Here is a 12,117-nt window from a genome sequence, read left to right on the forward strand (position 1 = left end):
ATCTGTTTAACTTTCTGGCACCAGTTGATTTAAAAAAAATTTACTTTAATTCATTTGTGTTATGTTTTCTCAGTTTTTAACACCGAGGCTTTAAAGGGGTATTCCAGGCAGAAACTTTTTTATATATATCAACTGGCTCCGGAAAGTTAAACAGATTTGTAAATTACTTCTATTAAAAAATCTTAATCCTTCCAATAGTTATTAGCTTCTGAAGTTGAGTTGCTGTTTTCTGCCTAACTGCTTTCTGATGACTCACGTCCCGGGAGCTGTGCAGCTCCTATGGGGATATTTTCCCATCATGCACAGCTCCCGGGACGTGACATCATCATTGAGCAGTTAGACAGAAAACTTCAGAAGCTAATAACTATTGGAAGGATAAAGATTTTTTTATAGAAGTAATATACAAATCTGTTTAACTTTCCGGAGCCAGTTGATATATAAAAAAAAGTTTTTGCCTGGAATACCCCTTTAATTTAGCACCATCCTTTGTGAATCACTGTATTTACTGAAGAATCAGTATATTTACGGAAAAAAGTAGAGCATCATATCAAAGTTAGAGAAATAAAAGTTTGGGTGCCAGAAGTGTAACACCGCGGTCACGGGCATCCACAGGTAGTCTCAAGGAGTAACACTGCACTCCAATTGTAATGAAAATAAATGGTGTAACTGAAGTGTTGCAGTGATTCTTCCTTGAGAATATATGGGAGGGCTAACGGATTTTAGCCTGTAGTTGTGAGAGGGGGCGGGGTTATCACTATAAGAACCCGCGGCATCACTAGCACGATACGCCGCGGGTTCTTCACGTCCCACCCGACCCCCCCCCCCCCCCCTTATTCGACTCATTTAATCTCTCAGGGACCTTTTTGTAACAAGGTATGCCCTCTATTTATTCAGGTATACTTACACGCGACAGTACATGGCACAATTCAGACGGTCTATTAGCTAGTTTAGGATATGGTTAGGTTAGGTAGGTACGCTACGCATTGAGACCCCGAACACAAATAAATATATATATATATATATATATATATATATATATATACACACACGCACACACATTCCTATGACATACTGTCTTCCCTAATTTTGTGACAAAACTGTCTCTACACATCTATAACACATTAATACACATTAATCATACATATGGCATAGGTCAATTATATTTTTACAAAAATTTTTTTTTACTTTCCAGATAACTAATATATTCATGAAAAGTCATACTACCTAAGGCTGGGTTCACATCATGTTTTCAGCCATAAGGGACCGCATACGGTTGGGGGAAGGTCATTCATATGTAATTCATTTCAATGAGACGACCGGATTGAAATGCTGACTCTGGTCGGCTCATTTTTGCCCCGTATACGGTTTTCCACCAGACCTAAAACCGTGGTCCAGCTGTTCCCTGCAGTTGCCATATGAACACCTCTCAGTCCCTACTCGTTATCCCCTCTTTCAGGTTTCTGTTAGGAGTCGTCTTAGTAGGACCTGACCACCAATCAGGTGGTCACAACAAATCTATAAAGCATGAATCAATGCAAGCAGGTAACAAATAACAAGAATACTACAACAAAGACAGTGGGCAGACCATGCTAAATATATGAAAAATAGTGACTGTCCATGCCACAGACACTGCACATTATCAACATTTCAGAAAACAAGGACAAAAAAAATTTGAACCCCCGATATCAACCCCTACCCAGTTTAAACAATCCAGATTTTATTAGTCTAATACACACAAGCGTTTGGATCATGTATTAAAAACAGTAAAAACAAAAGCACATGAAGTGTAGAACAATCACCCGGGGTTCAGTATATGACAACCTACTATCCCTAGCAAAAAAATCACAAACGTTTGCTTAAGACCCTTTTCATGCTAAAATGTACAACTTCTTACAAGTTTACCAAGAGGATGGGGATAAGTCTAAGGTGGTCGGTGCTTCGTGCAAAGAAGGCATGGCCCCATGTGCCAAATTTACTACAATTTACACCTGCAAACAGGCGTAATCTAAACTTTGGATAGGTGATAAAATGTTTTTGCCCGGCATACCCCCTTAAGTTTTTAAAACCGTTCATCGTTTTTATTTTTATGTTATAGTCCACACGAAAATTTTCAAAGGAAACAAGTCAAAAGCCGTACAATTTGTTCATTTCCCTGCAGATTGTTTGTGGAAATATTCTGTTACTAATCCAGCCTGTGTCAATTTACCTTCCGAACACTAATAAAAAAAGAAAACAAAATGTAAATACAAATTTTAATCATCCTTTAGTTAATATACAAGAAGTGTTGATGATAAACATTGGCATGTCAAGACATTGCAGAGAAATAATAAAATATATGCACATGGAGAATAACACCTTCCCACCAGATCATATCACCAAAGGGCAGGGCTGACTTCTAATGGTGCATTGTTTTATTATTCCTTCTGACAATAACAGATGGCTTCATTAAATGTTCCACATACTGTAGCCCAGATGTACTGCACATCACATGTCACCAGTACAAATAGCAGTACCTCAGGTTAGTAAGAATTCCCACTGGTGACTGCTCAAAACATCAAACTATAGGACTAAGTGGAACGTTTGCCAAAGATCTGTGGCTAAGTCCAATATGAAATGCAGCTCTCAATCTAAAGTGCAATTTGACATTATGGCCACTTCCATTAATATATGTACATTACTTTATACAGTAGATATATATAGAGTGACCCCCCGACCTACGATGGCCCCGACATACAATAATTTCAACATGCGATGGCCTCTCAGAGGCCATCGCATGTTGAAGGCAGCATCAACATACGATGCTTTTGTATGTCGGGGCCATCGCATAAACGGCTATCCGGCAGCGTAGACTTCTTCAGCTGCTGCTGGATAACCATTTACGGTGCCTCATGTGGTCCGCCGACGATCACTTAACTGTTTTCGGGGCTCCGGCGCGTCCTCTTCGGGATCCCCTCCACTGTCGGCGCTCTCCATCGTCGTCATCACGTCACTGCGCACACCGTCCTGTCATCCAACAGGAGGGGCGTACGTAGCGACGTGATGGCGGCGATGGAGAGCGAGGATGCTGGGGAAGAAGAGGCCTTGCCGGAGCATCGGGGACACCGCAGGGACGCGGCGACAGTGATGGAGGGCGACATCCAGGGCAGCGGTGACGAGCGGTGACGGTCCGGAGCGGCGGGGACAGATGAGTACAACTTCCTATACCAGTGGTCTTCAACCTGCGGACCTCCAGATGTTGCAAAACTACAACTCCCAGCACTACTTTACATTGCACGGACCCCTCAACATACGATGGTTTCAACAAACGATCGTCCGTTTGGAACGGATTACCATCGTATGTTGAGGGACCACTGTATGTATGTATATATATATATATATATATATATATATATATATAATCCGAATTGGTGCCAGCGTCCCAAAGGACTTGATCAGAGTCCATCCAAGATAAGAACCAACAGACGCAGCACTCCAACAAAAAAGTGATTTAATATCTCATGTCAGTATTACAACGTTTCAGCTCCTCCTGAAGCCTTTTTCAAGCAGGCTTGAAAAAGGCTCCAGGAGGAGCTGAAACATTGTAATGCTGACATGAGACATTAAATCACTTTTTTGTTGGAGTGCTGCGCCTGTATCTGGTTCATATATATATATATATATATATATATATATATATATATATAGATATATATATACACACACACACACACACACACACACACACACACACACATACATACACAGGCATGGCCGTAACAAAAATGAAAATACAAATTTTAATTATCCCTTAGTTAATATACAAGAAGAATAACACCTTCCCACCAGATCTTATCAGCAAAGGGCAGGGCTGACTTCTAATGGTGCATTGTTTTATTATTCCTTCTGACAATAACAGATGACCATTAAAATTTTCGTGCTCAAAAACAAACATATAAAAGCTAAATGAAACGCTTACATGTTTCGGTTTGTTAGAAAACCTTAATCATGGTGATTAAGGTTTTCTAACAAACCGAAATGTGTCAGTGTTTCATTTAGATTTTATATGTTTGTTTTTGAGCACGAGAATGTTAATGGATATTACTAAAGTTACAATTTTTAGGGGAGCTGGAACTTTTTTGTTTTTTGTTCATAAGTATTGAGACCCTTTGCTATGATGCTTAAAATTTAGCTCTGCCCCCCCCCCCCCCCCAATTATCTTGTTAATCTTTGAGATGATTTTACACCTTTGTTGGAGTCACCTGATGTAAATTCAGATGATTGGACAAGATTCGGAAAGACTCACTCGCTGCTGACAATACCCCACCAAACTACTGTAAGTAATAAGGGGAGAAGGGCCTTGATAAGAAAGGTGACCAAAAACCTTATCCATAGGGTGCCGATGGGGAAGTCCGGGGCTTTACCTGTGCTCCTTGGGCTTCCATGGATCGGTAATTGTTGAAGGCTGCCTTAGGTAGCCCTTAGCAATCGAGTGCCAATTACATGGATCAGTGTAATGCATTACTGATGCCATCTACTGATGGCTTATGATAGTCCTCTAGGAGGGCAGGTGTGTAAAAAATGTAGTAACAATAAAAAACATTTGGCATCCCCCAGTGGATAATTATCCAAACTATTAAATTATTACATTCTTGCATGGTCAATGGCGTAAAGGCAAATAAATTCCAAACTTCAAAATTGATGATTTTTGGCCACATCATATGCCAGAAAAAAAAATGTATTGATAAGTGATCAAAAAGGCAAGAAATATACAAATGTGGTGCTGATAAAAACTACAGCTTATGATGCAAAAAATAAACCTTAACATAGCTCTCTGTATGTAGGGGAAAAAGTTATGGGGGTCAGAACATGGTAATGAACAGAGTTTTTTTTTTTTTTAACTTTTCAATTTTGTTTCAACCATAAAAAAAAAATTTCCCCAAGTTTGGTATCATTGAAATCATACTGACCCATAAAGTTTGCATGTCATTTTTACTGTATTGTGAACTCTGAAAAAGTATTTCCCCACAACATTGCGCTATTCCATTTATATTTTTTTTTTGCAATTTAGCCCATCGTAATACATTAAATGATAAAAATAAGGTGTGCCAATGAAAATTACAACTTGTCCCGCCAAAAAAAATAAGCACTAATACAACTTTTTCAGTGGAAAAATGAAAAAAGTTATGGGTCTTAGAATATGAAGAGGAAGAAAATGTAAGCCACAAATTAAAATCCGAAGGGTGGTCAAGGGGCTAAAGCTGTTTTATGGGACTTTGTTTATCCTCAGTATAGACCATCAATATCTGATTGGTGGAGAGTCAACACAGATCCGCTCATTGCGCAGCAGCTGCAGGTCAGTTACCATTCCCTTTAATTAAAGCTAAACTGCAGTAACCTGGTCAGGCCACTACACAAAGGAGTCATCTGATTCTTGCTCTGTTAATTTCATACATATGGGCAACGCGTTTCTGCCAAACAGTTGATTCGTGGTCGCTGGCCCGCTCAATATAAGTCTATGCCGTCACGCTCCTCCCATAGACTTGTATTGAGGGGGTGGGGCATGAGGTCATGAGGGGGCGGGGCTATGACATTCCAGCTAAAAAAATAACTGCCCATGTGCATGACAATGCTGCAAAAATGGTTCCTGCTACGAACATCATAGAGGAGAAGCATGGATGGGCCAGTATCTGCTGCCCTGGTCACACTTTGCCGATAGGTTATTAATGCTGCATTGAGGAATTCAGGTATTTAAAGAGCTGTCAGTTCTGCTAGAGGACTAGTGGAACACTTTAAAAACAGTAAACTAGCCAGAAGCACGTTGAAGGAGAAGCAGATGGGTACATCCGAGCATAAGTTTTTTCAACATGTTAGCACCAGATGGAACAGACTCCTGATCCCCTTAACAACGCAGGACATAAATATATGTCCTGGTGCGGTGGTACTTAACACAACAGGACGTACATTTACATCCTATACATAACCGCGAGTATTGGAGCGATGCTCGAGTCATGCATGGCAGTTCCCAGCTGCTGATAGCAGCCAGGGATCTGCCGGTAATGGTGGGCATCCGCGATCACGCGGATGCCCGCCATTAACCCCTCAGAGGCCGCGATCAATAGAGATCACGGCATCTGCAGCGCTGCAGTCACTAAAATGGATGATCGGATCATCCGCAGCGCTGCCGTGGCGATCCGATCATCCAGAATGGCAGATGGAGGTCCCCTCACCTGCCTCCGCTGCCTTTCACGGGTCTTCTGCTCTGGTATGAGATCGAGCAGACCAGAGCAGAAGATGACTGATAACACTTATCAGTGCTATGTCCTATGCATAGCACTGAACAGTATTAGCAATCGAATGATTGCTATAAATAGTCCCCTATGGGGACTATTAAAGTGTAAAAATAAAAGTAAAAAAGTAAAAGTAAAAAAAATTTGAAAAATCCCCTCCCCCAATAAAAATGTAAATTGTTCGTTTTTCCCCATTATACCCCCAAAAAGTGTAAAAATATGTTTTTAATAAACATATTTGGTATCGCCGCGTGCGTAAATATCAGAACTATTAAAATATAATGTTGCTTTTTTTATAACATTTTATCCCAAATAAAATTGATAAAAAATTTATTAAAAGTTTTATATATGCAAATGTGGTATAAAAAAAAAATACAGATCACGGCACAAAAAATTAACCCTCATAACGCCGCTTATACGGTAAAAATTAAAAAAGTTATAGGTCAGCAAAATAGAGGGATTTTAAACGCTCTCATTTGGTTAAAAAGTTTGCGATTTTTTAAAGCTGCAAAATAATAGAAAAGTATGTAATCATGGGTATCATTTTAATCATATTGACCCACAGAATAAAGAAAACATGTCTATTTTACCATAAAGTGTACAGCATGAAAACAAACTAGTCTGTGGATGAAAATATAAGAGTTATGATTTTTAGAAGGCGAGGAGGAAAAAATTAAAATGTAAAAATAAAATTGTCTTTAAGGCCTTAAGGCCCAAATGGGCTGAGTCCATAAAGGGGTATTCCAGGAAAAAAACTTTTTTTATATATATCAACTGGCTCCAGAAAGTTAAACAGATTTGTAAATTACTTCTATTAAAAAATCTTAATCCTTTCAGTACTTATGAGCTTCTGAAGTTAAGGTTGTTCATTTCTGTCTAAATCCTCTCTGATGACACCTGTCTCGGGAAACACCCAGTTAAGAAGAGGTTTGCTATGGGGATTTGCTTGTAAACTGGGCGTTTCCTGAGACAGGTGTCACGATCACACCCTATCGGTCCAGCCAAGACATTAGGGAGAGTGTGATGGTGCAAGGGTTAAGGCCACCAGACCTCTGGGTATCCACTACTAGTCCCAGCAAGTCACCAAATTAACCCTTAGATAAACGTGTTTCCACCAGAGCTGCCTTCAGAAAGGTGAGCTCCTATATTTAGAGATCAAAGACCAGAGCTGATTAATTAAACATTTAATCTGATAAAAGGTATCACAGTGCTATATATATAAAAATACAGAAACAAATGACATACAGGTACAAAAGTATATAAAAGAGCTTAGCAAGGCAAGTTCAGAAAACAAAATATGAAGTTCTTACAGCATGATGATATAGCAGTCCATGAGAGTGAGTTCCAGCTGTTCTTAGGATGGTCTTGTCAGTTTGTTGCACAGCATTGAACACCAGTTGAGTCCAGCATTTTAAGTCTTATCTGCTTCTTTGGAGGGAAACTCCATTCCCCCCCTCCCCTCTGATCCCACCAGGTGCAGCATCTCTCTTCCTGACCCCTTATCTCTTTGATTATATGATGAGACCAGAGTGCATGACTTCAAAGGAGATACAAACAAACAGCCAGACCCCCCCCCCCCCCCCAATAAGATGCAATACACAAAAAACAAAGGATACACTGTCTGAATGACCCCTCACCCATGTCTTATAAAACACATGTATGTTTCCATAATCAGGCCTTGGGCCTGACAACAGGTTTCATCAGAGAGGATTTAGACAGAAAAGAACAACCTTAACTTCAGAAGCTCATAAGTACTGAAAGGATTAAGATTTTTTTTAATAGAAGTAATTTACAAATTTGTTTAACTTTCTGGAGCCAGTTGATATATAAAAAAAGTTTTTTTCCTGGAATACCCCTTTAAGGGGTTAAACAAAGGTGTCCAGTTTCTGCAACCCTGTCAGACCCATCATTTACCCAAAAGGGTAAACATTAACGGAACCTAAAGGCTTTTGAGGATCTTTCGACTGCACCTAAGCTTTTTGAATGTGCCACTGTGTTCATGAGTGGGCAAGAAAGAGATTGCAAGCCACTGCAACAGACCAGCTTCACAGCAGATGGAGTGGTATCCTAGAAGAACAGGTCCTAAATCCTGTCATTTCCGTTGCACTGGACCCAAAATTTAGGAGGTTAAAGTTTTTAACATCCGAACAAATTATAAATGTGCAGGAAAAAGTGCAGACAGAGCTGCTTGCTCTAAGGAGAAATGAGATCCTGGAGGAAAAAACAGCAAACCCCTTCACCTGCAGTATCTAGTTCTACAGCTGATGCTAAGCCTTCAACATCACCATCATCAATACTGGACTCTTTAACGACTTAAAGGGGTATTCCAGGCAAAAACTTTATTATATATATCAGCTGGCTCCGGAAAGTTAAACAGATTTGTATATTACTTCTATTAAAAAATCTTAATCCTTCGAATAGTTATTAGCTTCTGAAGTTTTCTGTCTAACTGCTCAATGATGATGTCACGTCCCGGGAGCTGTGCATGATGGGAGAATATCCCCATAGGAACTGCACAGCTCCCGGGACGTGAGTCATCAGAGAGCAGTTAGACAGAAAACAACAACTCAACTTCAGAAGCTAATAACTAATGGAAAGATTAAGATTTTTTAATCGAAGTAATTTACAAATCTGTTTAACTTTCCAGATGCAGTTGATATATATAAAAAAAAGTTTTGGCCTGGAATACCCCTTTGAGGACACAGCCCATTTTCACCTTAAGGACGGGATCATTTTTTGCACATCTGACCACTGTCACTTTAAGCATTAATAACTCTGGAATGCTTTTACTTATGAATTTGATTCTGAGATAGTTTTTTATGACATATTCTAGTTTAACATAATGGTAAATATTTGTCGATACTTGCATAATTTCTTGGTAAAAAAAATCCAAAATTTCATGAAAAATTTGAAAATTTAGCATTTTTCTAACTTTGAAGCTCTCTGCTTGTAAGAAAAATAGACATCCCAAATAAATGATATACATTCACATATACAATGGGGTATATTTATCAAAGTTGTTTATTTCCCGCATCGATATAGACCAACTTACAGAGGGTTATGCCGGTCTATTGTGCGCTTAATTTATCAAAAGTCGCACGGCTCTTGAATTCTGTGCAGACTTTGGACTGTATTTAAACCTGCTCCAACATGGTCTGACATTTCAGCGTACTTTCGTCCAAGGTGACTTTTCGCCAAATGTCGCTTTTGATAAATTAAGCACCAATGCATTTTTCCATATAAAATAGACTAGAATGCATCATGTTCAAAAAATCCTCTAAAGCAAAAGTCGCGAAAAAGTTGCACATATTTAGACTGTGCGACAAATTTAGACAGGAAAAAACTGTCTAAATCCTTTGGTAAATTTCCCCCAATATGTCTACTTTATGTTGGCAACAAAAAGTTGACATGTTTTTACTTTTGGAAGACATCAGAGGGCTTCAAAGTTCAGCAGCAATTTTCCAATAGTTCACAAAAAACTTTCAAAATCTGAATTTTTCAGGGACTAGTTCAGTTTTGAAGTGGATTTGAGGGGTCTTCTTATTAGAAATACCCCATAAATGACCCCATTATAAAAACTACACCCCTCAAAGTATTCAAAGTGACATTTAAAAAGTTTGTTTACCCTTTAGGTGTTTCACAGGAATAGCAGCAATGTAAAGGAGAAAATTCAAAATCTCCATTTTACACACTAACATGTTATTGTAGACCCAGTTTTTGAATTTTTACAAGGGATAAAATGAGAAAAAGCCCCCAAAATGTGTAACCCAATTTCTCTCAAGTAAGAAAATACCTCATATGTGAACCTAAAGTGCTTTTTGGGTGCACTAGAGGGCTCAGAAGCAAAGGAGCGACAATGGGATTTTGGAAAGTGAATTTTGCTGAAATGGTTTTTGGGGGCATGTCACATTTAGGAAGCCCCTATGGTGCCATAACAGCAAAAAATAAATAAAAACCCACATGGCATACTATTTTGAAAACGATACCCCTCATGGCAAGTAACAAGGGGTACAGTGAGCCTAAACACCCCACAGGTGCAGTTTTTCCCCAAATTTACCATTTTTACAAGAGGTAATAGGAGAAAATGCCCCCCAAAATTTGTAACCTCATTTCTTCTGAGTATAGAAATACCCCATTTGTGGACTCCAAGTACACTGCTGGCGCACTCCAATGCTCAGAAAAGAAGGAGCCACATTTGGCTTTTTGAAAGAAAATTTTACTGAAATGGTTTTTGGGGGGCATGTTGCTTTTAGGAAGACCCTAAGCAGGTGATTGACGACTTTTCGTTAAAGTCGGATTGTAAATGAATTTATTTTTTCACTAAAATGCTGGATTTTTGACAAATTTACATTTTTGCAAGAGGTAATAGGAGAAAATGCCCCCCCAAAATGTATAACCCCATTTCTTCTGAGTATGGAAATACCCCACGTGTGGATGTAAAGTGCTCTGCAATACAATGCTCAGAAGAGAAGGGGCCACATTTGGCTTTTTAAAAGCAAATTTTGCTGAAATGGTTTATGTGGGGCATGTCACATTTAGGAAGCCCCTATGGTGCCAGAATATGAAAAAAAAAAAAAACAACAAAAAAAAAACACTATTTGGGAAACTACACCCCTCAAGGAATGTAACAAGGGGAACAGTCAGCCTTAACACCCCACATGTGTTTGACAAATTTCCCCTAAAGTTGGACGTAAAAAAAAAAAATTTCATTTTCACAAAAATGCTGGTGTTACCCCACATTTTTCATCCGAAGTGAGAGAGCGCCATGCGCATTTGACGCCTAGATTAGGGATTTGCATAGACACGGATCGTAATGCAAAAATTACACTTGCCTAGGATACCAAAATTACCCTACAGCAGTGTTTCAGTCAATGGCTGTCCGGCAATACTGGGAGTTTTTTCTTGCAACAGCTGGAAGCTTCGTTTTTGGAAACACTGTCATACCAGACATTTTTCATTTTTATTGAGGGGGGGTAACTGTGTAGGGGTATGTGTATATGTAGTGTTTTACTCTTTATTTTGTGTAGGTGTAGTGTAGTGTTTTTAGGGTACATTCACACTGGCGGGGGTTCACAGCGAATTTCCTGCTGGGAGTTTGAGCCGCAGCGGAAAATTTGCTTCTTCTCAAACTTGCTACTTCTCGCTATAAACCCTGCCCGTGTGAATGGGGGGGGGCGCAAACCTCCAGCTGTTGCAAAACAACAACTCTCAGCATGGCCTTTGGCTGTCCGTGCAAGCTGGGAGTTGTAGTTATGCAATAGCTGGAGGCACACTGGTTGCAAAACACTGAGTGAGGTAAACTCTGTGTTTCACAACCAGTGTGCCTTCAGCTGTTGCTCTCAGTATACACTGACAGTCGAAGGGCATGCAGGGACTTGTAGTTATGCAACAGCTGGAGGCACCCTTCTACAACCCCCAGCATGCCTTTTGGCTATCTGTTCTTAGAAAAAATGTACCAAAGGGCATGCTAGGAGTTGTAGTGTGCCTTCTGCTGTTGCATGACAACAACTCCCAGCATGCCCTTTTGTGCATGCTGGGAGTTGTTGCTAAGCAACAGCAGGAGGCCAGCCTTACCTCGCTGCTGCTCCAGGATCCATCCGCCGCTGACTCCTCTCCTGGGGCCCCGATCCTGCCGCCGATGCCGGGGATCAGGGGACCCCACTACAGGTAACGACTCCCAACACCAACTCTCGCCCTCCAGAATAGGGGCAGAGCGGGTGCCATTAGGGACACCCCCACAGCAGGAGTCCTGATTTGATGGCTGGCAACGGCCGACGAATCAGGACGATCGTGAGGTGGCAACAGTGCCACTTCACTCCTGCTGCTAAAGGGTGATAGGTGCTGTCCGAGA

The 12,117-nt window shown here is 40.2% G+C and overlaps 1 protein-coding gene across 4 annotated transcripts in view; it reads right to left on the reverse strand.

Moving 5' to 3' along the window:
- DHRSX (dehydrogenase/reductase X-linked) overlaps positions 1 to 12,117 on the reverse strand; it is a 474,272-nt gene that overhangs the window by 251,737 nt on the left and 210,418 nt on the right. The window lies entirely within an intron of this gene.

Source organism: Hyla sarda, chromosome 2, assembly GCF_029499605.1.
Source record: "Hyla sarda isolate aHylSar1 chromosome 2, aHylSar1.hap1, whole genome shotgun sequence".
Classification (NCBI taxonomy): domain Eukaryota; kingdom Metazoa; phylum Chordata; class Amphibia; order Anura; family Hylidae; genus Hyla; species Hyla sarda.